The sequence below is a fragment of the Molossus molossus genome, unplaced genomic scaffold, assembly GCF_014108415.1.
Source record: "Molossus molossus isolate mMolMol1 unplaced genomic scaffold, mMolMol1.p scaffold_m16_p_16, whole genome shotgun sequence".
Lineage (NCBI taxonomy): Eukaryota > Metazoa > Chordata > Mammalia > Chiroptera > Molossidae > Molossus > Molossus molossus.
Genome location: NW_023425351.1, coordinates 29,152,691 through 29,158,762, shown reverse-complemented (window position 1 = coordinate 29,158,762; position 6,072 = coordinate 29,152,691).

The window sequence follows — 6,072 nt, the reverse complement described above, 5'->3', positions numbered from 1 at the left end:
TCAATGTTATAACATTTAACAGATTTGAATTGTATAAAATCAATTTTCACCTTATATATTTAGTTTTTAATGCATAGCCATTAATTACTTTCATATTGTAGTACATTTTTATAATTTCTAGTCTTGAGAAGAATTTCTTAGGCTAGACTTTTAATAACTATTAGTAATGGTGTTGAAATGCTTGTTATTCTCACAAAGCCCAAGGAAACAGGTCAGAACTGAAACAAATAGCCCAAGTAATTAATGAAGAAACAAACATTTTTATTTTCAAGTTAAAGATCAAAGTATTTAAGACCTCTTCGGCATCCTTTTGTCACGAGTGCCTTGGAGTCAGGGGCCTGTCCACAGGCCCTCTGCATGATCTATGGCCCCTAGAGCTACTTACTAGACTGGTTTTCAAAAGTGCAGGTGGAAAGTAATTTGAACTAAAATAAATACACCCACTTACTCAGGAAAGAAGGGGAAAGGAACTCGAGATGGTGATCATTGAAGAGAGAAAAGTTTTTTTAAAAAAGGAGAAGGAGGAAAAGAAGAGTAGAAAAAGCAACAAGGTGAATTATAATCATACTATCTTTTTAGGGTCTTAGGATGTTTTTACTCGAGAATGTTGTACTTAAGAATAAACAGCAATAGCAATAAATTGTTTAGTTCTATTCTGGCATAAAATTTTTAATCAGCCATTTTTTCTAGGTATGTGCAAACACGATAGAAAATAAACCTGGTTCTGCCCTCTGAGAATATTCTAGCGACAGTTCGTACATGTGACTGCAATTGATTTAGAAAGCAAAGACCGGGGCTTTCTGAGGTGTTAGAGCAGTGGTTCTCAACCTTCCTAACGCTGCAACCCTTTAATACAGTTCCTATGTTGTGGCGACCCCCAACCATAAAATTATTTTGTTGCTACTTCATCACTGTAATTTTGCTACTGTTATGTCTTGGGTGACCCCTGTGAAAGGGTCGTTCGACCCCCAAAGGGGTCGCTACACACAGGTTGAGAACTGTGTTGATAGAACATACTGAAACAGATAGGAAACTTCACACATTTACCCCTCTCCCTCCCCAAGTCCCACTGACATTCAGGATTTACAAGAGAGAGTAGGTTCATCACAAAATGAGAAGGGTGGTGGTGGTAATCAGCCCAGAGACTTGGAAGATTTTTTTCCTTGAAGATTGAAAGCAAACAGGATTCTACTGATGGATAAACCAGAAGGGAGGGGCAGTACCCTTTAGAACATGAAGAACAGAAGGTGGAATCAGAGGTGACATCCATTCTTCCTAGGGCGGAGAGGTCCCACCGAGCGCCACACAAGATGAATTTTTTAAAAGCCCCCACCCTGAGAGACAAATCTGAAATTTAGTCTAGAACTCAGAGGCAAGTGTCAGCAAACTATAGGCTAAATCCAGCCAAGTTTTATTGGCACCCAGCCACACCCACTCATTTACATATTCATGTCTACGGCTAACTCCAGTTGGAGTTGAGATAGAAAAGCCCACAGACTAAGATATTGTATCTGTTGGCCCTTTACAGGAAAATTTGCCCACCCTCTGGCTTGAACCACTGACATTTTTTTTTTTTTATCCTCACCCGAGGATATTTTTCCATTTTTTGTACAGATAGAGTGGGAGGGAGAGAGAGGAAGGAGAGAGAGAGAGAAACATCGACGTGAAGGGACACATCGAGTGGCTGCCACCCGCACGACCAACCAGGGCCGGGGACAAACTGCAACCGAAGTACGTGCCCTTAGCGGGAACCGAACCCGGGTCTCTCCGGACCGCAGGCCGACGCTCTAACCGCTGAGCCAAACTGGCCAGGGCTTGAACCACTGACATTTAATGTAACTGCTGATATGGCTAGATTCAGGTGTACATTTTTTCATCCTTGTGATTTTTTTGCTCCCCTCCTTTTGCTATTTTAGATTTGAATAATTTTGAATATTCTATTTTAATTTAGCAATTGGGTATATATCTGTATCATTTTATTTTATTTTATTTTTCTTTATTGATTTTATACAGAGAGGGAGATAGATAGACATCGATGAGAGAGAACACTGACTGGCTGCCTCCTGCACGCCCCCCACTGGGGATCAGGCCCACAACCTGGGCATGTGCCCTGACTGGGAATCGAACCCGTGACCTCTTGGTGCGTGGGTTGACGCTCAACCACTGAGCCACACCAGCTGGGCTATATCTGCTGTATTCTTTCAAACGGTTGCTCTGGGGTTTCAATATCATAGCTAACTTTTCAGTTTATTTACGAGTTAATATTATTCTCAATATCTCAATGCATGTAAATTGGAAAAGCCTCGTGGCTACAACTGAAATCAACTCTGAGACTGAATATAAACAGACACTGGTCAGACCTCGCTGACAACAAACTCTGACCCACAACCTCCGCAACAATCAGTTGAGGAGGCCAAAGCAAACCTGCACAGCAATCCACCCAGAGTCAGGACCTGGCTGACAGCTGTCAACACCCCTAATTCTCTGTCCTCATTTCCAACTCAGAACCAATCAGAGAAAGCCAAGTATGTTCTCCAATCACACAAGACGCCGGTGCTAGTGGGCCATCCTGCAGCTTCCTCACACCAACCACCTCCAGTCAGGGCCGGCCTGCCTTCCCTTTGCTTTTCACGCCAAAGCTTTCCTTCCCAGTATGAGATCTCTGCGCCGGATAGCCCCTGCCACACACAAGTGATGGTGGCTGACTCCCCTGCTACAGAAAGCTCCGAGTGCCCTGTGGTACACTTACACAATGGAATACTACTTGGCCGTAAAATAAAAGGGAATCTTATCTTCTGTGACAACATGGATGGACCTTATTAAGCGAAGTGAAATAAGCCAGTCAGAGAAAGACAAGTACCATATGATTTCAGTTATATGTGGAATCTAATGAACAAAATGAACTAACAACATAGAAACAGACTCATTGATACAGAGCACAGACTGACAGCTGTCAGAGAGGGGTTTAGGGGGCTGGGTGATAGAGGTGAAGGGATTAAGCAAAAACAAACGCAGAGACACAGACAACAGTATGGTGGTTACCAGAGGGAAAGGGGGTGGTAGAATAGGGTAAAGGGGGGATAAATGGTGATGGAAGGAGGCTTGACTTGACTCGGTCAACACAAAACGTAATGTAGAGATGTACGATAGAAGTATGCCCCTGAAACCTATATAATTTTATTAACCAATGTCACTCCAATAAATCCAATTTAAAAAAAAGAAAGCTCCGAGTCACTAGCCTGTTTGTTCTCATTTTTGTGTGGTCTTCATTTATTCCCATAACTCAAATGCTCAGCAGCATAATAGGTAAATGCTCGATATAATTATATAATGTGTTACCGTACAGAAATGATCAAACTACAGCTACATTATAACATACATATGTTGAATGAAAGAGAAAATAGCAAAGAATACATAGAATATTTCATTTAATGTCCTTACATGCTCATAAGAAAGAGAAACAAGGTATTCTGCCTGTGCAGGTTGGCCAAGTTGGGGCGGTCGTTCAGTGCTTAGCCAGGCCACCCCAGCTCCCACTCACCTCTACCTGCAGCACAGGTGAACCCAACGCTCCTTCACAGGTGGAGGCCTGGAATCTCCCAGGTTTTTTGAGACTGTGTCCAGCCCTGGGCATGTGCACGGCCGTCTTGATTCCCTGGTTCACCCCAGTCCTTCAAAGTCCTCACCCCCGTTATCTTCCTCCCAGGATTTCCAGTCTGTCTGCCGCCTCCTTCTCTGCCATCCCCGGCCCCAGGCAGCTGTAGGTCATGTTTTTAAGGCAGAGAATTCAGAGGGGGCAAAACAAAGGCAAACCTCTGAATGAAACCCCCAAAAGGTCAGACAACCACAGTCCGCACAGGGTCTGCTCTGCCCCTGGCACCGTGAGGCTGCACGAAGGAGCGGGCTGCTGTCCTCACAAGCAGAGTAAGCAAAACAGCACAATCCTACCAAGGTCCAGTGGCTTCTTCATAAAATAATCCCTGGTTGTTTTAAGTTATTACATTCCACAGTTTCGAAAGTTGATTCTAACAGTTTTGCCAGCTTAAGTTGCTCCAGTAAAGGAAGGTTCTTCGGAGCTCCCTACTCCACCATTTTGGTGATGTCACTATGATGATTAAAATGATTCCATTTAGCCCTGGCCGGTTTGGCTCAGCGGTTAGAGCGTCGGCCTGCAGTCCAGAGACCTGGGTTCGGTTCCCACTAAGGGCACATACCTCGGTTGCAGTTTGTCCCTCGGCCCTGGTTGGGTCGTGCGGGTGGCAACCACTCGATGTGTCCCTTTCACGTCGATGTTTCTCTCTCTCTCTCTTTCCCTCCCACTCTATCTGAACAAAAAATGTGAAAAAGTCCTCAGGTGAGGATTAAAAAAAAAAGATTCCATTTAGAAATGGAGGCCAGGTCAGTGGCTGCCAGGGGCTGGAGGTGCGGTGCCGGGGGCATGAGACAGCGGGAGGGATCCGGTGCTGAAGGGGATCAGTCTTGCCTGTGGTGGTAGATGCACAGACCTAAAAAAATGATAAACTGTTTACAACTAAATACACATAGGACAAGCAAAACTGGGGAAATCTGAGTAAGATTGGTGGATTGCATCAATATACTGTAGTTTTACAAATTAATATAAGGGGAAACTGAAACAAGGGACATCTCTGTATTATTTCTTACTACATGTGAATCGACAATTATCTCAACAAAAATTTCAATGTAAAAAACTCAAAAGATTCAGATTTAAGATGACAAAGTTTTAAAAATGCATTGTCCAATTTATTCTGCTTTCCCTTTTTATGTTTCTAAAAGTTATAAAAGTCTACATTTTAATTAAATCTAAACTAGCCCTTTTAATAAGTAAAATAAAATTCTAAATAAGAAAGCACTACACTACATTTGATAGTAATTTTTTTTTTTTAATCCTCACCCGAATACATCTTTGCATGTATCTTCAGATAGAGCGGGAGGGAGAGAGGGAGAAAGAGAGAGAGAGAAACATCAATGTGAGACACATGGAATGGCTGCCACCCGCGTGACCCTAACTGGGGCCGGGGACAAACTGCAACCAACGTACATGCCCTTAGCAGGAACTGAACCCGGGACTCTTTGGTCCGCGGGCCAACAGTCAAACCACTGGGCCAAACCAGTCAGGGCGATAGTAATCTTTTTTATGGCACATAAGATAATTGAGCATCTTATAGTTAATGCCAATTTAGATTCGATTTACTGCACGAACCTGACTTCCACATCTACGTTGGCTCATGCTGCCTGCTTTGGCACTAACCATAAAAATGTCTGCTATAAACAGTAACAGTAACTAGGGTAACAAAATAGACTTTAGTCAGGAAACATAATCACCCACATTTCTGTTTACTACATGTATAGGACAACAAATTCAGGAACAATGAGAATGTGTAATGCAATAAGAAATGAAATAGAGATTATAAAATACCATCATTAACTTCTTATGCATACACCTCAGTATTTTCATTCACTTGTTAATTAAAGCACATGCAACTCAAAATGCTAAATAACTATATTACTTTTTAACTAAATTCTCTAAAGAATTAATTGTTGGTGAAACTTCAAAATTGTCTAGTAAGGTATGTGTGACCTTGTTTATTTAGTATTTATCATAGATGTAAAAACGATCATGGTTAACATCAATGTAAGCACTTACAGAACATTATTTAGGCACACTGTTGATATATAAAACAAAAACTATCAAGGAAAATGATATTTATGGTGCCAGGTATAAATAAGCTTTATTAAAATCATCTTTGTCCAAGTTTTTTTTTTTTTTAATCCTCACCCAAGGACATTTTTGCATTTATCTTCAGATAGAGTGGGAGGGAAAGAGAGAAAAACATTGATGTGAGAGAGACACATAGAGTGGCTGCCACCCATACGACCCCAACCAGGGCCGGGGACAAACTGCAACCGAGGTACGTGCCCTTAGTGGGAACCGAAGTCGGGACTCTCTGATCCGTGGGCCAACGCTCTAACCACTGAGCATTACTGGCCAGGGCTCTTTGTCCAAGTTTTAACACAGGAACAAAAGTCAAATATACTTAAATGAGACATAAA